The sequence below is a fragment of the Accipiter gentilis genome, chromosome Z (assembly GCF_929443795.1).
Source record: "Accipiter gentilis chromosome Z, bAccGen1.1, whole genome shotgun sequence".
Lineage (NCBI taxonomy): Eukaryota > Metazoa > Chordata > Aves > Accipitriformes > Accipitridae > Astur > Astur gentilis.
In genome coordinates, this window is record NC_064919.1 from 80,185,240 (window position 1) to 80,207,781 (window position 22,542).

Sequence of the window (22,542 nt, forward strand, 5' to 3'; positions counted from 1 at the left end):
ATAAACTTGTTGAGAGCGCACTGTTTGCCTCCATGGTGACAGAACGGCGTCTTGAAGGAAACAGCCCTGCATCATCATTTCTTCTTCAGTTCCAGGCAGCATCTGTCACTGCAGAGCTGGGCTGTGAGCTGCAAATTAGACCCATGTCCTCCCTGGCCCGGGGAAGCTAAGCGGAGCTGCATTTTGTTCATTGCAGAATGACTTTGTCAGGGTTTCCTTTGGTCTTGGTTGGATGGAGTATCACTTGTTCATGAGGGACTTGTTGGTTAGGTGTCTGTTCCAGAAACTGTCTCCTGATAATCTTTTAACTGCTGTTTTCTGTCTCAGGCGGCTTTTGGAGGGGCAAAGGGGAAGGGAGGAAGAGGTGAGGCTGACAGAGGGTGTCGATAACCCAGGTCTGGAGGCAGCCAGGTAGGATGCATGAACTGACTGTCAGGCAGACAGAGGAGGGGATGTGTGTCACCGAGGTTTGGCTTCTTAAGGATGGAAGGGTTAATGCAATTGTACTGCATATGCTGGTCTGCTGCTTGGTGCCCCTCTCATGTTGACTTTTAACCCCCTTGAAGAAGTTTTAGGTACAGGAGAAAGAAATCTCAAAATTACTAAGCTCCTGCGTGTTTTGTGAAGATAGGCATCTGCATGGAGGAAAAGTGTCCTCTAAACTGCTACGGATGTTCACAAGTATTATCCCCTCTGTCTCCTCCTGCTGATGGGTAGGCCATGGTAAGCGCAGAATTCCTGTAAGACAATGAAAGACACACAAAACCACACACACACACACAAAAGGGACTTTGCCTTGAGTCATGGGAAATCAGTCTTTGTTCCTCAGTTCACAGAAAATCTTGGGTTTGGTGGTTCAGATGAAAATGAGAAGGAGACACAGGAATAGGGAAAAATGAAAGAGGGAAGGAAGGAATGTGTAACTGCACCAGAAACTGATCCAAGTGAAGAGAGTATTTTGCATATTGGAGTAGGAAAAATGTTTTTCCTTGGAAGGGACTGACAGCTCTAGGTTTTTCCTACTTGTTCTCAGCTTACACAGACATACATTTACCTTTTCCTAATAAGCATAGCAATCATGGCAGTTCTCCATGGCCTTGTGTTACAGGGGATAAAGATGCTTGGCTTTACCAAGGAGCACTGCAAGTCAACTGGATGTCTGTCTGGGAGGAGGAGGCAGCTCACGTCTCCCCTGTCTGCCTATATCCTGCTACATCCTTATCTACATTGCTGGCACTGCACTGCTTTGAAAGGTCACAGACCCTTTGTTGGTTCAATCTTTTCTTAAGATCCCACTGAAGACTGTACCAGATATCTTTGAGTTACCTGCATGGCGTCAGTCAAGGCATAGCTGGTTGGGAGGCAGTTATTTGTTTTCAAACAGTGCTCTACCCTTGGGTTGTTCTCCCATCTTGACTGCTGTATCTGTGGGATCTTCTTATTGCACCTCCACCTCATTACTTGTTACACTCAGCTCTTCCCAAAATGAGACCCCAGCTCTGTAAGCCAAAGATTGCCTATTGTGTCTTTGCACAGCATCTAGCACGGGGGTTGTGAGCTAGGGCATCATTTGGTGATTGAAAGGCAAGTAACAGGTGACAGTCCTGACTGAATTGATTATCCCCTGAAAATATTTCTCAGGAGAAAATGGACTTTTTCTTTAAATGGAAACTTGCTATAAAACATTACCCATTCTGTAGATATTTACCTTTTTTTATTTAATAAAAAGGTGCTTACATTTTTGGTTTTCTTTCCTCTGTTGTTTTTTTGAAAATGGTTTATGTTGTTCAGTTTAAAACAGGAAAAATCCTACAAAAATGTCTAGCTGACAGAAGTTTTTCACTTTTTTCTTACTTTGGGTTGGTAAATAGTGAATAAGTCTCTGTTGCCCCCAGCATAACACTGGCCACACAAAGATGAACTCATCTTCATCAAGTGAATGTCATGCACTCGAAGTAAATGGATGAAACCACTAGTTCAATAGCTCTGTGTGATTTTAAGGGGATTGGTTTTGAATTTGTGGGCTCAAATCCTCCTTCAGACTGCAAGACATTTGAGCTTTGCATTTCTTCTCAGTTTAAATCAGTACCCTGAAAAGGGGGAAGTGGGAAGGGAGAAAGGAAAGGGAAAGGGAAAGGGAAAGGGAAAGGGAAAGGGAAAGGGAAAGGGAAAGGGAAAGGGAAAGGGAAAGGGAAAGGAAAGGAAAGGAAAGGAAAGGAAAGGAAAGGAAAGGAAAGGAAAGGAAAGGAAAGGAAAGGAAAGGAAAGGAAAGGAAAGGAAAGGAAAGGAAAGGAAAGGAAAGGAAGAAAGTGGTGGTGGGGAAAATCCATTGTTGGTTTCATGATTCCTCCAGCTTTTTGACTTTTAAGGGATCAAGTCTTCCAATTCTTGCAGGATAGTCCCTGAGGCCATGTTAAGTCACCCTTGTAATTACTGTCTTTAAAAAGAAAATTTGGAGTGCTTTAAAAGCAGATTCCCTTGTATTAAGAGACGGTACAGGTATGAAGCAGTGTGCTCCAGTGAGCTGGAGTTAACTCCCCGTTTTTCCACCTCTGTGCCTCTGGTACCAATCTCTGGTAATTTTGCTTTAGCAGCTTGGTTGCGGAGTGTTAACTTCTGCTCTGTGTGGTGAGAATACAGGTGATATCACTGCGGACCATTGTGCTGCACTCTTTTGCAGATATGCTTGGCTGGGAGGGACTGCAACTCTCCCTGCATGTCACACAGAAGTATTTCAGGCGAAGCCTTTATGATAAATTAGGGAATGTGGTCAGCCAGAAACAGCCGGAGTGCTGTTTTATTAATCTGCGGGTAGATAACAATAAAAATGATGAAAGATCTAATCAGCTGCATTATTAGCTGGAGGTTGGTGGGGCTAGGAGAGAAAAGGGCTGGGTGGGTGCTGTGGGTGCTGTGGAGGGTTCAAAGACAGGGAGAGACAAGAGCATTGTCTGCAACCACTGTCAGCCAGTAAAATTGGCAGGTGAAAACATTGCTGGAGATCATACCTTCAAAATTTCAATCTTCAGCACCCCTTTCTCATTTGCCATTTCCTTTGGTAGCTTAAATCTGGGAGCACCCACATTTTCAGTCAAGTTGCCCATCAGTGCTTGATGCTCCCTGTCTCAGCTGCACCTTCCTCCAGTCCTCGGTGCCTCCTGGGGCAAAGCCATGCCAGGACACCAAAAAGATGTTCCCTTCTTGTCTTGCAGAAGATGGGGAGATGCCTCCTTGTGGACTGCATTGAGGGGTGAGCTACTGTGCTTTCTACTTGTGTGTCTTTAACTTTTCCAGCAATACCTGGGAGACTGCTGATAGAAATGAGTGAGGTGAGAAACTCAGGCCCCTTTGGCATTCAGTATTAGCTAGTGGGGTGTTGTACATGGTGGTAGATAAAGGCTTCTGTGTATTCTCTGTGATCTTTTTTCAATCTAGGTCCTTTTCTCTGTCTTTTGATGTAGTAAGGTAAGCAAATATGATACAGGAGAGCCCTGTCGAAGTACCTGGATATGGAAGGCTCCAAGACTCCATTAAAGCCTTGATTTGGCAACATCACAAAGTCCTGCAGTCAACACACCTGTATGCAAATGCATTATGGACAGCTAAAGAGCCTCTGTTCTTCTCTTCCTCTGCCATATTTTGCAATGCATATTATTTGCTTACAATTCAGGTCTGTCTCATAGTCTCTGTGTAAGAGCATATTGAGGAAAGTCATCTCCTTTCCCAGCAATTTTCTCAGCTTCTCTTGATCATTAACATGCTGGAAATCACTTGAAAGAAACACTGCAATTTTTTAAGGGATTTTATTCATTTATTCATCAAGGTTAAGGACCCTGAAAAACTGCTGTCTACATCTTTTAGCACTTACTTCTTTCAAATCTCATATACATTATTGTCCTCAATCTGGAGTTCCATTTCGCTATGAGGTTTTCTCTGCCTGTATCTTTTGTTGCAGTCTTAATGTACAATAAACCCCTTTAAAATTAGTTATACTGCTACAGTTGTCAGGAGAACTCAAGTGATCTGATGAATTTAGTAAGAATTTAGGCTGTGAAACAGACACAATGAAATTCTTTCCCTCAGCCTACATGCCTCATTATTAAAACTCCAGTTTATAGTGTGGAGACAGTTGCGTGCTGTAATTGAGGTTGAATCGCCATTCTCATTATAAATCCCCTTTTCTTGCATGCTCATAACTTCAGCCAACACATGGGCTGAAACTGTGTGCACTCACTTTTAGCCCACGGTAGGATATTTAACTCCATGATCTATGGGCTTTAACTCTGCTGCTGTACTCTGCTGCCCCATATATTTCACTATAAGAGGAGCTTCTAGTAAGGTTAAAATACAAAAGCTTAGTATTAACAGGTCTGCTTGGCTTAGACACCAGGCTTACATCTGTATTTTAGGTAGCTAGTGAAGCTGTTGCTGTCATTGAGGCATTGACGTTTGCTAGGCAGCCATCTGAGAGGGTGTTTTTTCAAGATTCTGTCTGCCAGCTTAAGTAGCAGAAGTCTCTCTGAGGCCGTGGAAAACACCTGTCCCTCCCCATTGACTAGACAGGAAATTTAGGCATTTCCTTCATTCACTGCACAGAACTCAGGTACAGGTGAGTCCTGGCAAAGCCCTTCCTCTGCTTCCTTCCTCTGCACCAGTGAGGTCTGTAAGTTCAGTCTGAATCTCAGTAGTGGATTTAAAACTGTTGACTGGATCTACTGGGATGCCAAGCAATTCTGTTAAGCCCTTGATGCCAGGGGCAAAGACCTCCTTTTCTCTCTCTGTATGTTGTACTTGTTCTGCCTCTCCTCTGCTTTACTGCCAACTCTAGCATGTAGAGGGAAGTGCTTGGATGCAGACTTAAACAGACTTACATGGGCCAGCTTGGTCTTAAATCCTATGAGAAAGGGTCAGTTCAGATGGACAGTTCAACATTGCATCTCAGCCTGCAGCCAAGAAGAATGGAAAGGAGCAGCCTCATGGCTGCAGCTCTCAAGGAGAATGTGAAGGTTTGGGGCTTGGTTCTGCTCCTTGCCACAGGTTTTGTGCATGCTATTGGATGAGACAGCTAGGTCTGCTGACTAAAGCTCTGCTGACCCAAATAGTGGTGTAGACCTCAGGCTCAGATGTAGGCACTCAAGCTATATGGGACCGTTTCCACCATAAATATGCTTGGAGGGATGCATGCAGTGGAGGAAAACAAGAGTGTCTACAGAGTCAGACTATGCAGCAGTGACCTGTGCAGATGCCCACTCCGTGTCCTATGCACTCACCACAGGCAAAGGAAGGGTTCCCCTGTGCTAGCTTCAGCACAGTCACTTCTCCAGAGGTGCTTCCAGAAGAGGACTTGAGAGCTGAGAGTTTGCAGAAACTCTTGCTGAGAGTTTGTGGAGAGGAGAGAGGTGTGAGGGATAAAGAAAAACTAGCACATATTTGTCAGGAAGCCGGAGCCAAAAGGATTTATGTCAAGAGATTATTTTTTTTTTTTTGGCAGTTTTGAGAGATCACATAAAAAATAAGAAACACACATACTCATATATTTATAATGGGGAGAAGGAGGTGGAGGAAAGAGATTCGTGCTAAAAGGAAATTGTCGAGTTGGGAAGTATGAGGTAGAGAAATAAATGACATCCTACAACCAGCAAACCACAGACCAAGACCAGTCCTGTCCAGAGACAGCTGGCGTCGGGGACTGTTTTTGATGCATGCTGTCAGAGAGGCCATAGCTGTTCACTAAATCCCTCTCTTTGCCCTCGCTGTCACGGTCCAACAGCTGCTCATGGAGTAGACAGCAGCAGTGATGGAAGGTGCTGCTATTTATCCCCAGCAGTTTATTACCAAACCTTCATTTCTGCAGTAGAGAGGGAAAGCTCTGCCTATTTCTGGCAGTCTGGCATCTTACTGATTTGCCTTGGTCAGCACCCCAGAACTCTCCTCTGCCACCCTTGATGTGTGAGGGACCCCATGGCAGGGGCTGAGGATACAGGAACACATGGCAGGACCTGAGGGTGCCATGACAATGTTTGCAGAGCTCATCTGCCAGTGCCCCAAATCCCTGTTCTCCTCCACACGTACGGCTCAGCTTTCTCACACCTCTCCCTCACTTTCTTTGCTCTCCAAGTGCTACTTGTAGGAGTGGAAAGTGAAGTGACAAAGCCTGAGGGAAAGGGGAAAATACAGTCTGTGTCTCTGAATATGTAAAAGGGACCCTCCCGCCTACCTTGTTCCTCTCCTGATACTCGCCTCTGTCCCCAGCTGAACTGCTGTGACCAATTGCTCTGAGAATTTTGCTCCACAAGTGCAGTGGAGATGAGGAAAAAGCTAAAGAGAGAGAGGGACAGTGACTCTTATGCTGCTAGCATGGGGGATTTTGTTTGACATAACCTTTATTTCAGATGACAAGGCTTAACATCTTCCTTAATGCCATTTCCTGCATTTCAGGTCCACCCATCAGAGCCTGTACTCTCTGAAAGCTGGTGGTGTTTCCCTGCATGGTATGTGCATGTTTTGTGAATGTGTCGGGGATCCTGGCACTAAGGCAAACACTTTCTAGTGTTATTTTCCTTCATCTTAATGGCGGGGGGGGGGGGGGGGGGGGGGGGGGGTGCTGGTCATGAGCTCTTCAGGCTGCCCTGTATCAGTAACCTTAATAACTCCTTTCAAATCCTTTTCCTAAGAAGTACTTCTGCCAATCACTGTCCGCATATGCCTGGACTAGACAGTCTTAGGAAGTAGATTGGCTGGAATAAGGTAGCTCTGTACTTTGCTGACAGAGTTATCCCTAGGAACACTGTGAAGAGTTTCTGCAGCCACCAGAGCTGTTCTGAATTTGCATTGGATTTGAAAATCATGCCTCAAGCATGGTCTGCTTTAGAGACAGTGTTTAATGAAGAATCAACTCCAGCTAAGACCAGGCCCAGCAAATGAATATAGGACACTTTCGGTAAGTCCAAGTTCTCTGTTTAAACATTGTCACTAAGAAAATTCTGCTGCTCTCCAGTTTTGACCATCTGCAAGAAGGGTATGCCCAAGACAACTAAGGACACACATTTTAAGCTGAGTTGTTCTATTTCCAGAGATTGACCAGATGCTGGATTTGTGTATAAATTTGTAGATACAGGGATATAAGAAATACATGAAGATAACATGTGGACCTAGGAAGACAAGTCCTGTGGAATTTTGTTCATCCATCTCCACCTTGTAATTCTGTTAGTCTGATTCATCCTTCCTTTAATAAACTAACCATCCTCCTCTGTAGAAATGCGGTAGCAAACAGGCGGGCAGCGTATTGTATCTCTTGTTTATCAGGCACTGCCATAGGTTTTTTTCTCTGTTGACCTGAATACTTGGCATCTTTTGGTTTTGTTGTTGTTCTTCAGTTAGATTTTAAGCTTTGTGGGTCAGGCACCATCATTTGGTCTGTGTTCCTGCAGTGAAGGGTTTTAGGCACCCATATAATGTAACAAGTCAGATTATGGCAACTGGAGAATGACAAATATTTCTTGCTGAAATATTTTCCACAAAGAAAGGTCAGTCTTAACTCCTCCTCCATCCTTCACCTCCTTGGTAATTACTAACATGAAAAAAAATTTCATTTTGAGTCTGCTGGACTTAAAGGACTTCGTTATTGGTTGCATGTGTCAGAGCCCATGTGAATTACTGTACTACCTGACAGGAGACTCAGTTTGTGTAACTACTTCCATCCCCTGCCACTGGTCCTTCTCCTTCACTGAACGCTATTTCCCATGAAATACTGAAATATCTGGCTAATTGGCAACTTCTCTGCTAAGTTTTACTGCTTGTGAATCAACAGTTCTCTCCATTAAAAGTTTCTATATTTTGAATGTTTTGGCCCCATCTGGGCTGAAAAAAAGTACATTTTTCAGGCTGGAATTCAATTTTTTTTTTCCAGTGAGGTCTGCTAGGGAGATGTGTGGGAGATTTGGCTCCCTCCTTCTTTCCCCACAAAGTTCAAGTAGGTCAAACACCACCATCAATGATCTAACTTTAGCATACTTGTTCAAATCCCCACCAGTCTCCTGGACTTGACTTTACAAGTCCTTTCATGTCACTTCAGACTGTAGTGGGAGGAAGTGAAAATTACGGGCCACAGGCAGGGTTCCAAAAAGTGCTCTCTCTTTCTCAGAAAAGGGCTGGCATCTTTCCATGGGCCTTCATTGTATTTTATAGCCATACTACAGTATTTAACAGCATAATTTAGTAAGTGTCAGTACTCTGTTGCAGAGTGTGGAGAAACCATCTTATTCAACCTCTGGCGACATGTGCTGATTCAAATAATGCACCGTGAGGTAACATTAATGTTTTCTGGAAATGAAATTGGAGTGAGAAATGCCCTTATTGGATATCAGCATAAATACTGGTGTCATCCTGATCAGCAAGCAGAATTCAAGACCTCTTGCCCTTAAAAGGGGACTCTCTCTCATGTTTTAATTCATTTTCCACCAAATTCACTACCCCAAGATGCAGGCATTCCACTGGTTTATACTTGACATAAAAACAGTTGGTTTTGTGCTGCTCTTCATGTCACACCTTTCCCAGCTTTTGAGCGCTAGTAGATCAATTATTCTCTATTATTGCCAATGGTTGTACCTGAATTAGTTCTTTCCATTTACAAAATATATGAAATTATTAAAGAAAATCAAAGTCCTTGCTATGGATTAAAAATATATCCTAAAGGTGTCTGCAGAAGATCTGCTGCAACACAAAATCTGAGTGAAACTTTCTCACCCTTCCAACTATGGTGCCCCTTTGTTCCTTGCATGCTTTAAATGCTTGGGGAAGATAGGTCTGGCTGGGATCCTAGACTGCCATCTGATTTAGGGAGTTCTAAGCACAGAGGGATGGGAAAACAGTGACTCTTCTGGGCTGTCACAGTGACCATTTGATGTTTACCTCAGCTGTGCAGCCACCATCTGTGTCTTACTGGATTATCAGGGAGGTCAGCTGTCAACTGGAATAGGAGGAGGCAACATTTGCATCAGAAGCTGGTCAGATATCATCTCCTGAAGAGATTTTAATGTGTTCTCCAGCCCAGAAGGCTGCAATAGTCCATCATAATTTCTAGCAGCTGTACCAGACTTTGTACTCAGTGTAAAAAAACTTCTAATCTATGTAATACCATTCTTCACACTTGCAGTCACAATGTCAGGCCCTTCCTGCAAGGACTGGTGCAGTTTGGTTTATGCTGTATTAATTTCTGACCTGTAGCCAGGTCTAAGTTGAATCTTCCTCTGTGTATGAGCCAATGCATAGCAACAATTTCTCAAGTCACCCTTCTCTCATCTTAGAGATGCGTTCTAGTATTGGGGCTGAACATGTAACATGTCCTGGCTTCAGTTCACAGGTAGTAAGGCTGGACCTGGCCTGATGAGGTCAGCCAGTGATAAGCTATCCAGTGCGCATGTGGGAAACCACCTATTCACTGGACGGAACTGGAACTACTGTGTGGGGCAGAGTAATTCCCCACAATGTTCACTGAAGTCCTTATCCCTCTGTACACCCCAACATATCTTTGGGTAAATGCTTTTGTTCTCACTACCCTCCCTACCCACATTGGTTTTCCTTGACAAGAAACCCAGTCTGAAAAGGAGATGCAGTAAACCCTGGTAGATATACCATGTTGGACAATGGTGAGGAGAAGGCTGCACTTGGTGCCTGTCCTGCAACATAGGTATAATTGCGGTTGTGCAAATCTACCTGTATAGGCTTTGATAGTTTTATTTCATGAAAATCACAAAGGACATGTCCAGAGGGCAGACCTGCTTAGAGTAGAAAACCACAAAAGTCCCTTCCCATCAGTTTTGTTGTGATTTGGGTTTTATACCTGCTCTGTTGGGGAGGGGTGGTGTCTATAGTAGTCACATACCCATAGATCTATGTCCATCTACAGCCATCATAGAACCATAGAATCATGGAACATTCCACATTGGAAGGGATGTTGAAAGATCACCTGGTCCAACCTTTCACGGGAAAGGGAGCCTAGACAAGATTATCTAGCACCCTGTCCAACTGCATCTTGAAAACCTCTAGCAATGGGGACTCTACCATGTCCATGGGGAGGTTGTTCCAGTGACTGATTGTTCTCACTGTAAAAAAATTTCTTTCTTATAAGGAGATGAAACCTCTCTCAGTGCAACTTGTACTTGTCCTTTGTTTTCTCCATGTGGCTCCTTCTGAAGAGATAGCGTCTGTCCTCTTTGTAGCTGCACTTTAAATAGATAACATATTTCCTCTATAGCCTTCACCTGAAGTTATCAAGGCAGGCAAGGTTGTATTTTTACAATAATGAACTAGTTGGGCAATGGACTCTCTTTTGTATTTTCAAAAATCTCCTTTGTAAACCTCAAAACCAATATGAGGCAAAGGCATATGTCATTTCACAAATGGGTAAAATTAAGTGATGCAACCCAGAAACAATGATAAGTAACACTGCCACAGGCTAAGCACTGGTCCATACACTTCTCTCAAGATGGCATGTTGCTTGGTAACTGTCCAGCTCCACCATCTGCAGAGACTGAAACTCAATTGCTGTTAACGAGAATGAAATTATGGTGATATTAGCATAATTAAAATGAGAAGAATCCTGTTCAAGGATGATTGATGCCCATGGAAAGCTTTGGATGGAGGCAGAAAAGGCAGGTCCAAAACTGTTGGCTCAGACTTTATTTACCTGCACAATTTCTCCAGGTACAGGAGGAGATGTCCTCAAAAAAAAAAAAAAAAAAAAAAAAAAAAAGGTTTAATGTGGCTGACTGTTATTAAATAAATGATGCATGTTGGCAGAGCGATAGATGAGAATAGCGGAAAACACATTGTGAAAGGAACCAGAAGAATTGCTGTCATAAATCTCCCCAAACTATTCTAGTCAGAAAAAGGCTAAAAACTAAGCAGCATGTTACTGGGAGCATAAGCAAGGGGGCTTTAGAAGAAACCCATGTGTCTGTAGGTTCATTGACACAAGTTTTATCCATGTGTCCATTCTCTTAGAAGAGGAGCAATGGATGGCCAGAGAAAGGAAAGGGTTTTGAAGGTATGACATTGCAAGTTGGTTTGTTTGGCTTTTGGGTTTTATTTTTTATTTGAGACAGGTTAAAAGAGCTCCAGGTGTTCTCTCTAGAAAAAAAGAGATTAGAAAGCAACATTAATCAAGTTTACAACATATTCAAACAAGTAGATAAAGAAGAGAGAAGAAAATACCCTCAAATGTTTTTCTAATGAATGCATATTTTAGCTAAGGAATTCACAGGGTTTGACATGGAAAAAGACATGTATATATGCAAAACTAGGGTTAGAAGACAAAGTGGGATTATTTTCAAAACTCATAAATAATTTAACTGTTGGAGGAAAAATGCAGAGGTTTCTCTTGATCTTATTGCCAAAGGAATGACTTTAGGCCTGATAAAGTAAGGGGCTAAAGGGTCTTTCACAGAGAAGAATGGCAGAGCATAGCTGTTTGTCTATTGCAACTTGTCACACCAATCATGGTTTTTATTGGGTAAAAGATGGGCATGTTGCGACAGGATATTCTGGCTTCTTTGACACACTAAAATGCCTGTATCCAATGCTAAATGACCTTTATGTTAGAAAGAAATTGCAGTTTCATGTTGGCTTTTGTAAGGTGTTCACTGAAAGCAGTTGTAAATGTTCCTATTAACTTTTTTGCTGTGGAAAGAGGCTATTGCTGAATGCTTTTGACAACCTCACTTGCAAAAATCTGGGAGGAGCTTTGCAAAGGACCAGCCACTGGAAAATTTGAGGAGGAGAGTGCCTTCTTCATTTGGATTGCTATTTACCATGAAAATTGTGCAACTTCACAGTTAACAGGGCAGGTCACATAAAAGCTTCGTTGTCTATTTTGCACACACAATGATCCATGCCACCGTCACACCTACTCAGTCTCCACATCAGTCACGTTGTACGGTTTAGTCATGCAGTCCAATGGCTAAAATTCAAAAAGTCCCTGTTCCATATGATTTCTGTTTCTGCCAGGGGATGACAACCTCTAACTGCCCCTCTGTCCTGTATTCCAGTTTTGTTTTACTGAACTAATCTATATTTGTCTCTGTCTTTGAATTTACATTTCCAGACAGTGAGAGAAGCTGGACTGATAGCCCTGAAACATGCTTTCTGTAAACCTATGGTCTCTTTGCCTTAACATACCTCAAGCCTGTTGGCTGGAAGTCACTGCTGCTCAGCTCAGGGAAGAGGTGCACAGATACTCCTTCACTTCTCTTCAGTATGCAGAACCTGACCATGGGTCCACTCTCTGAGGCTATTTCAAATGGTAAGTACAAACCATGGCTAAGCTGTTTTATTTCCTGCTGCACTTGGCTTCTCTCAGTTACTGTCTCCCAGCTGAGATGGTAGTGGTTTCCATCTGCACTGAGAATGTTACCTAATTCAGCCAGGTGTAATGCTTGGCCACGACCATCCATCCATCACCTGTGGGACAGACAAGGGGAATCTGCATGCTCAAGCCCTGGAGGACTAATCCCTGAGAAGGTAGATCTCACTCATTCCTTGGCTTCTCTGCTAAAAGAGCAACAAAAGCACCAGCTGGGCTCATGAGCAGCGATACAGACACCTCTGAACTAGGACCGTCAAAAGTTTTCACATAGGAAGGATTACTGACCAGCTGGATGGCAAGTAGCTATCACTCGTAACCTGGTATAGAGGCAAAGTGAGGTCCAGTCAGGCCAAGTTTGTCCTCTCAACTCAGCTGCACAGACCTCTGCCCACTTTTCTTCACCATTTGCAGTTAGCAGGGAGGGAGCGCTGATTAAATTTGATGGATGAAAACCCTTCCTAAAATTTGGCATTGGTGGTACCAGCCCCTTCATGGAAGGAAAAATTCCTCAGTCTCTGATTAAACTGGGTCTGGGCTGTAAGTCTTTCAGGCAAGTGTGTTGCTTTATGTGGATACCCTAACTCTAGGAAAATAAAACACCTTAAATGTCCAGTATTTCACCCCAAATCAGCTCTCTTCTAGCACTGAAAAGGCTTGGTAGTCAGGGAGAGAAAATACTTACTTAGTAAAGCTTTAAGATCAGGCTTTTGGGCTGGAAACTGAAAGGTATAAATAAGCCAGATATAGGACAACTCCTGCTTAAACTGCAGAGCTTAATCTGCAGAGCCAGGTAGCTCTCTAGCTCTTTATGCTGTTTTGGCTTGGACTGCTCTGTGCAACCCAGTCATCAGAACAGGGGTTTTGACATTCACCCACCAAACCATCTCCTCAGTAGGGTGCTCATACTGGGCAGAGGAGGCTAATAACTGATCCCACGCATAGGTCCAGCCTGCTCTTCTCAGGTTGCTATGTGTCTCAGTCTGATCTCATGTTTCTTCTTGTATCCTAAACTTGGCTGCTTGCTGCTTATCAGCTAGCAGAGGTATGCATAGGGACACAGACCTCCTCTATCTTGGGCATTCGGGCTGTGGAACTTTAATGCAGATGTTCTGGGTAGCTGTCCCTTTGGTTTGGGAGAGTTGCGTCCAGAGGGGCAAGTATCTCTTTGTCATCAGTCTCCTAGTTGCCTGCCCTCAAACCAAACCAGGCTGCTCCCCAGAGCCAACTCCAGTGCACTTGCGTGAAGTGTGATGCAAAGTGTTAGTCTGATGATTATTGCATGAAATTCATGTAGTCCGTCATGCTCTGGGGTTGCTGCAGAAAGCACCAATAATAGAACAGACTGAGTGGAAGGAGTTAAAACAAGGAAAAATTGGGCTGACACTTTTCATCTGTGCTTATATACCATTTAACAGTGGCTGGGAGCTTCTATTGGCTTAGCTTAAAAAAGATATTGGTAATGTCTAACACTTGATGACAGATGGTTCGCCAATACTGCTAGGCACATTGTCTCACTTAATAGCTCTTTGTTCTAGCTGAAAGAAGGTAATCTTTTTTTGTAGGAGTTGGTAGGAGGATCTGTGCACAATGTGCCTTCTGACAACTGTTCCAGTTTTGGAGCCTGTTCTGTAGCTCACTGAAGTGGAATCATCTCTCTTACCCTCTGGAGGAGGGACTCACAAAGGAGGCATCACAGTCATGGTGCTTAATTTGTGGGTGCCTTGCTGTCTTGTAGGGCTCACAACACTGAATTAGGCAATTGCCTCTGTGCTGCTATGGCAAAAGTAAAACATGTGATCCTATCTGCCTGAAAGGGTGAGAAGTTTAGGGCCTCTGTCTCTCTGAGGAGGAAAGGTCCCCATTTTTGGGATGTCATGCTGTGGCTCCCCACTGGGAGGGTTAACCCACCCACTCACCAGCTGCCTGCAAACTTGCATGTTTGTATCTCTTCTTTTTAAGAACTGAAAGCAATAGCTGTGACCCAGCAATGCATAAGCCCCAGGAGCGTGCCCCGAGCAGCAGACTAGAGGTGTACCAAGGGGGATGCTGTGTCCCTTTCTCCTGGTGAGGTGTCCTGTGTGCTGTACAATGCACATCACATTCATGGCAGCAGTGTTAGGGTCTCCTAGGAGAGGTTATGGAGTCATTTGCTCCCCGTTTCCATTTCTATTTCCACCTTTTAAACAAAATGAGGCAGATCAGTGAGAGGAGTTGTGAACACCTCCCTGGACTGCTCTACAATTGTATAATCAGGGCCAGATTCTGTGTCATGGTAGTCTCAGGGGACAAATCCCAGCCTCCAGCTAGACTGAGTAAGAATCTGAACCTGTGCTTATCATATCTCATGTGAATGCACTGCACGCTGTGAGGCTGCTTCTTACAGGAAAAGGACATGCTTACCTGTATTTGCGCAAAGAATCTCCTTCCTCGGCCTGTGCTTGCTGGAAGTAGTCCATGCCAAGTTCAGAGCTTACCAGGTTCAGACCCAGAATTCAGGATGGTTTATGAATGCCGTGGTGAGAGAATGTTTGCTACCACGGTGTTTCCTGCCACCAGAACCTATTGTGTGTTTATCATAATAGTGCTACACAGGTTCCTCAACAGCAACATAGGAATGTTTAAGGTTGGGTGGGCACTAGCAAAAGCTTGTGCAATACCAGTCGTGAGTGCAGGTGTGCAAAGAGATGGGACTCTGAGCAACCTGATCTAGTTGAAGGTGTCCGTGCTTATTGCTGGGGGATTGGACTAGATGACCTTTAAAGGTCCCTTCCAACCCAAACTATTCTATGATTCTTTGAGACACCATACAGTGACTTCATTCACTTAATAAATGGAGCAGAAGGGCTCTGAATTGGTACCTTCCAAATGTTTTTCAGGGATGTGTTTGCTCTGTACTGTAGTAAGAGGAAAGTTATGGGGCTGAAACCTCTTTTAAGGGTTTCCGCAACAAGTAGCACAGCAGTGCTATTCCAAAAGGCATTTTCAGACTTCACAGCTGGCTAACTTGTGACCGTGGCGTATTCCTATTTCATTATCTCTGCAGTGGTAGGACAAGCAAGGTAGTTTCAAAAGAAGTTTGCAAAGGGACCTTCTTAGGCAACAGCATCAGCAACTTCCTTCTCCAAGTGATGCCGTACAGAAGCTTGCACAAGTTGCTTGAGCAGTGTTTGCACATTGCACTGAAGCACCCAGTGATATATGTTTCCCATCTGCCAGACCTCTGTATGTGTGATTTCTTCCTGGGACCACAAATGTGAACACCTCACATGCTTCTAGACCTATGGGGCAGTTGCTGCCCCGGTATATTTGGGACTGAGGGAAATGTGCTGTTGGAAATGGAAATAGTCAAGGTGGAAAAGTCTTCAACTTGCTTTGCAAGGACATTTCCAAATGGTGTCACAATGTTAGTTACATAAAGGGAAAACAGGCAGAGCTCTGTGACCTCATTCAATGCTCAGATCATCTTTTAATAAAAGAAAGTTGTCTAATGGACACCTGCCTGGATTGGCGATGTGGTGGAAGTGGGGAGAGGAATAATTTCCTTTTGTGTGTGCAAAGGAAGAGTGGCTCTGTGGCTACGTCAGGAAATGCTGATATGGAAAAGTCACTCCAGAAATGGGTTTACCGCTTTCTTAGAGACACAAAAATGTAATTAGTGGTTGAGGTGTCTCCATGGGACTCCAGAAAGAATGACTGCAAACCATGCCTTGTACTTTTACCAAAGGTTGCCCTGGGCTATTCATGGGGATGGGATTGCAGTTTACTATAATCACACTGGTGCCCAGGAGCACCTTGGAGAAGGATGGATGTTTGACCTTTAATAAACCTTTAGTTTCATGTAATGTGATTTAGCTGTGTAGGAGCTACGAATAAGAGAGAGGAGCCAGCAATAAATAGCCAGTGGCTTTTGAACCTCTGAAATAGAGTGTTCCTGATCTGGTGTATCCTGGTGTACATGGGCAGGCAGCTACAGGCTTTTAGGTTGGCTTGGCCTCTATCTTCATTTTCATTGCTTCAGAGCGGGGCTTTTCTTTGACAGACCCAGCAATACAGTCCCGTGCTGAAACAGGCCCACACTGCAAAGCTTTATTTGTTTTGCTTCACAAAACCTACAGTGTAAAGGGGTGAACTTCCCTTGGAAACAAGCATGGATTGTCTGTATGATGAGCAGTTAAATCTTAAAACAGGACCGGTATGTTTGTGTAGCCCAGAGAAGGGTATTTAAATCAACCATAAGATCATATCTGCATTTGTGCTTCGGCCCATCCTATTTTAGTCCATTTCTCTACCATAACCAGAGAGTTGAATGTGGCAAGTAAACATCGCTTAATTCAAGCAGCAGTGTGGTCACAGCAGTGCTTTATTCCCCAGCACACCAATGTAAATGAACCTCCAGTGGTCTGACAGCACTGTGGGGCCTCCATCCTTTTTGGGGACTGGACTTGGAGATTTGCCCACTTTTAGAGCTTGCAGTATAATGCATGGGGAACTGCTGGGAAAAAGGTAAGGACCATGCATGGTCCCTCCTGTTCTTCTGGTTGTCCCTGCTGGTCCTCACAGCCAGGTTCCACGATTCAGTAACCCCCATGGTGTCTCTGCAAAGTCAAATATTTTTAGGGGTGTTGACCTGGGCCATAGAGGCAGCTTTAATAGTGTTTTCAAGACTCCCCTTGGGAGCTAGTTGCTCCCCAGCACCAGTTATTTTACCTTCCATGTATTGCAGGGTATCTGAAACAAGACTGAAATCTTGTCTCACAATATTCAGGCAACAGCCTTCAGCTGTGTCTCAGTGGCCAGAGGTGTCCCCAGGTGGATGCCCCAGGGATGCAGCCCATCCTACTCAGACCACATGGCAGTGTACTTGCAGATACATCAGGATGTACCTCGCAGTCCCAAATCCACTGCAGAGACATAGCATCTACATCAAGGGGGGGGGGGGGGGGGAAGGAAGGGCTCTGGGAAGCTTGAGGGTCACAAGGGAGAGTGGGGAGGGCAGCCTGAGAAATGGGGAGAGAATCAGGTGACACCATTTAGTGCTACCTTTCCTGTGCCACTGTGGGAAATTGAGCCTTCCCTATTTGTTGTGGGGTTTTCCTTCTTCAAAGGCCTTCACCAGCGCCCCCTTAATTCCAAACTGGCTCGGGTCAGAGGATGTGTCTCTGCTTGTCTTCGTCATTGCCACAGGTCAGGGCAAGATGCTGAATGGCCTTTGGAGCAGAAACCTCTTCTTACTAGATACATAGTCATCGTTTTCTAGCTCAGTGATATCTGAGGCCAATTCCCACATCTTTAGCCTACTCAGCCCCCTACAGAGCATCTTTTCTGCCCAAAGGCAGAGATGGGGTTGGTGTATGTGCTCTTCTGTATTTGCTTTTACCTTCAGGTGAAAAGAAAATACTGACCATATTCTATTCCCTCCTTGTATTCATCACCTGATTTACATTTCATTTATTTCTATAGCCCTGAACAGACATTAGTAACTCATAATAGTAATAATAGGAGTTTCTACTAATAGAACTCCTTCCATCTGTGGAGTTCAAATTATGGACAAGCACCATTAGTCCCATTTAGAGATGGATTTAGCTGGTGCAACTTGTCCAAATGCAGATGCGGCTGCAAGAATCAGGAAGAAAATGCAAAGGCTCCTGATTTCAGCCCCAGCCTCAGCTCAGCTGATTTGGTACAGCCATTTTTTGGGGGAAAATATAATCATTCAAAAGACAAGATGTGAAGGATGCTCAGGAAGAAATTGAACCTCCTCTCTGGAGACTGCTGAATTTCACAGGGTTTTCCCAAAGCAGCAAAAGAAGCAATGTCCTGAGCTTTGGCCTCTATACTTATCAGCATGAAAAAACCATGAGCGTGAAATCAAACAACAGGCTTCAAATGGGAGCTACAATGACTCTAATTTGTATGTACCATTATTTGATCTTCTAACCTACTAGGTTTAAGGTAAACCACAGTGGAATATCAAGCAGACATTAAATGAAACAGTGTCATTAATTCAATCCAATGAGATACATTTTATATAACAAAGGGATTTGTTCTGATACTCAAACAATGTATATTAATGAAAGAGTTGAAATAGATTCATTTTGTTCTTAAAGCAAACACATTAAGGGAAGCCAACAAGAAGTAAAGAACATGGCATTTTTTTTTAAACTGTGCTTTATTTAGGGCTAAGCTGGAAAGCGTCATTCAATAATTACAGAAGATTACAAGGAGTTTTAGGGAATTGAGAGTGAAAGAGCAGTTGTATGGAACTGCAGCTGCGTTACACATCTGTACTTCCTAGCTGTGGGCTCAGTCTGGCTGTCCTTACTCGAGCAAAACACTCACTACATCCCAGTGGGAGTTCTGACAGAGTAAGGACTGTAAGATCAGGCCCAATAGGGAATTAAAATTAAAATAAAATTAAAAAAAAAAAAAAAAAAAAAAGAGAGAAAGGAAGAAAGTTCGAGATCCAGATAAAAAATACTAAGAAAAACAAATGAGAACATTAAACCAGAGTAAAACCAAATCAAGAATCAGAAACAATTATCACACTGCTCAGTTGATGCAAACAAGTGTGAGAATGATGTAAATCAAGTTTTAAGACTGTGAAAATAAATTATAATAAATATGATATACTTTAAAATATATGTGTTCTTAAATAATTCATTGTTTTTTCTGAGTCAGATTTTTTAAAGCAATGTCTTATTTTTTAACTGCTCTAAAGTCATTTACCAAAGATAAATATCGTGCTTTCATTAAATAGTTTTCCTTGTTTTTTCTCTATCATTACAATTAAAAGTCCTACAAAATATGCAAATTTATTTACAGAAAAACAGAGCCAGCATCTTTTTTTTTTTTTTAAACATCCCCCTGTTTTTCAAAATTCCTTGTAAACAGTTTCAGAAATTCTTCAAAGAGATTGTTTTTTTATTTTATTTTTTGTTTTTATTTTTTTTATGTTATTTTTTTTTTCTTTTTTAAGATTAAGGTTCTAGGCTAACCCCTTGCCCTGAAGGTTTCTAGAGCAAATATGGAAGCTACTGAAGCATAGGATGATGGGAATTTTGCGGACAGCAGATCATGAAGACATGAAGCATTTAGCTGTGTTTTGTTGTTCAAGTTAGAACTAACGTCTGATAAAAAGACAGCTGTTTTGTTTCCCATTTGCATTGTCTACAGAATCGAGTTTTGTTTTGTTTATTTTTTTTTTTTTAATAGCTGGAATGCTTGCAGTTAAAAAAGCTGCCAAAATAGCCATTTCTCTCCTTTTTCTCCTCGATAAATAACAGCATCCAACAGCAATTGGCAGAGAGTAGGAATTTATGCTCAGTCTAAACTCTACAAAAATTACAGTTCTACAACATCTTTGTTTTTAGCATTAACGCTAACTTCTATGTAGTATTATTTTTTTTTGCTTTTTTTTGTTTTTTTTTTTTTATGTTGTCTAATTTTTTCTATTATATAGGTATTTTAAACTTTCTTTTTTTAAATTCTGTACAACTATTAGGATTTTAAATGGGGAGAGTTAGAAGCATTTACAAACCCTTTTTGTTTTCCATTTAATATCAACCATCTTTCCTTTCTCTTCTCTATGCCTTTTTATGTATTTATTTATGTATTTATTTATTTACTTTTTTGCTTTTCATAGATATCCATCTTACCTGCCTTTTACAGCGCAATCCTTACGTATTATACAGAAAACCATATGAAAGCTTCATAGACTCTAATTAATGTATAACCAAAGAACCTCCCAAAGTATCAAAGAACTATTATCTTGCCGTTTTAAAAGCATTTAAGCATTTTTTTTTTTAATTTTTACATATTTCATATAATTGCTCTCAAAAACTGTTTTAGGAACAGCTCAGAGAAAAGGAAAGAACTTCCATATTTTACATACAGCTACAAGTCTGCGGTAAAAAGTTTTGTCCTTTGGTCCCTATATAGCTAAGGAATGACAGATAAAGATGCTCAGTGACTGTTACCATGGGTCACGCATGGTAACCGCATCCTTGGTGGCAAACAGGCACTCCTTTGTCAGTATCCAGGTTTGCATCTCCTGTTTGAAGAAAAGCCGCTGTGGTGATATCAGTGTCTCTTCAGAAATCCTGGTTGATCTTGTTCCTGTTCTGATTTTACTTATGTGTTTGTTTGTTTGTTTTCAAGCGCATGTCCTTCGAAGTCAGCAGATGTGATACTTTTCTTGAAGAAATGTTACAGTCTAAACAATCAAAGAGAGAATAAGTCTGAAGTCTTCAGCTTGATTGATATTTGCTGATATGTCAAAGGTGTAATCCAACAGTTCCCGTTTTTTTAATATATATATACTTTTTTTTTTTTTTCTAAATGTGGCCCATTCAGCTGCTGCCCTAAAAAAATGAAGAAGATCATTGCAAATTAAATCAAAAAGGGGAGGGGGAAGTAAGGAAGGTGGGGGGGTATTTGGGACAGGGGGAAAAAAGACCTAAAAAATGAAAATGAAATTAAAACCAAGCCTGTTCTTTTGGGCCCAATCCTGCTCCTGTTGAAAGTAACGGGTGTTTTCTTCTCCCTTCAATTAGGACAGGATGGGGCTTCTGGTCTGGTGTTTTGCTTTTGGAGGCATTGGCTCTGATTCTGCTCCCACTCAATGTCAACAGAAATATTCCCCTTGACTTCAGTGAGAACCGGATCAAACCCAAAGTGAGCAAGGTAGTCACGATCATGATAGAGAAAAAGACAATTGCTCCTAATAGTAATAATAATAATAATAAATCAAAATAATAGTAGGGCATGTCTACATAAATCTATATCATTATGTATGTGCAGATAGCTGCATTTTAATTATTTTTAAGTGCCACTTTACAATGCCAGATCACAATCTTGCTTGGCGGGCTTTTGTAGTGTGAAAGGCATCGAGAAAGAATTGTTCTACATTTTAATGGGGTGCCATCTATGACAGTGTATGAGCTTTCTGTGGAGACATAGCTGCCAATAACATCTACTCCTTTGTGAATGTCAGAAAGTAGGACTTTGAACAGGCAATTTATAGGAGGTTAAATAAAAAAAAAAGACTGTTGGAATAAACTTTTTTTTGAAAAAAAAAAATGTAAAGCTAACATTTCTTAAATAAAAAAGTTATTTAAAAAAAATATAATCATGATCCGACTAGGCTTGACATTTAAGTAGGATGCTTAATCATTAAGGATTAGCTCTTATCTCTTTCTAGCAAGCAGGTTCTTCTTATACACTTGGTGATTTATTACATCAAGAAACTTAGAAACTGCAAAAGGTCCACTCTGGTGGAAAAGTGTCATGCGGAATATCAATCCATGCTGGCAGGTTTTCACACTGTTGGTTCAACAAACAGCAAACCGTACACAGCAGTCTAAACAATTACAACACCAAAAATAATAATAGAATAAAAAAATAAAAAACACTCGTCAAGGACCCTTTTTCAGTTGTAAACAAAAAGATGCATTTTGCTTTTTGATCTGGATGGGGTTTTTTCCCACTCAAAACAATCCCTCCCTCCCCCTAAGCAATTAATTTTGGCTGGAGTTGCTGCAATATGGAACCTTAGAATTAGGAATTCTTGAAAAGACATACAATAAGGCTTTTCTTGGGGTTGCTTTTTTTGGATTGCTATAGTTTTCAAACTACTGTTACTATCATTACTCTTTTTGGTTTTTTTTTTTTTTTTTTTGTTTTGTTTTTTGGTTTTGTTTGTTTTTTGTTTTTTTTTTTAATTTTTTAGAGAGTGATTTGAAACATCCTAAGGGGAAAAAAAGGTGTCAATTGAAAAAGGCCCCCAATTCTCCGGAAAAAAAATAAAATCACAAGATTTTCAGTGCAAAAAAATTAACCACGCATTTTTTTCTCTCTCTTTTTTTTTCCAAATTTTCTGTAGTTATAACAATCCCATTTTTTCTAAAGAATTAGGAATCCATCTTTTTTTTTTTCCTTCTATGTGACATCTAAAGAAGCATAAAACGCTGACGAGAAATCAAACAACAAATAAAGAAACCACTGCAAGCACCAAAAACGAAACGAAAATGAGCACAGCAAAAAATTGTGGCAGCACAAAGTCAAAAAAGGCACATGTGATCATGACTGGCCAATCATCAACTGATACAACATCCAAGAAAAATGCTTCAATCACGGCACCTGCACGAAACTTGACGGCATGTCATGCAACCAATTCTTAG

At 42.0% G+C, this 22,542-nt stretch overlaps 1 protein-coding gene across 12 annotated transcripts in view; it reads right to left on the reverse strand.

Annotated features, from left to right (window-relative positions):
* Positions 1-18,532: 18,532 nt before the first annotated feature.
* CELF4 (CUGBP Elav-like family member 4) overlaps positions 18,533-22,542 on the reverse strand; it is a 718,598-nt gene continuing 714,588 nt past the window's right edge. For 10 of the 12 annotated variants that reach the window (XR_007505106.1, XM_049795649.1, XM_049795645.1 and 7 more), the window contains one exon: positions 18,533-20,724. The gene's annotated coding sequence lies outside the window, so the exon portion shown is untranslated. The remainder of the gene's footprint in view (positions 20,725-22,542) is intronic. The other 2 variants (XM_049795641.1, XM_049795640.1) reach the window with 2 other exon arrangements.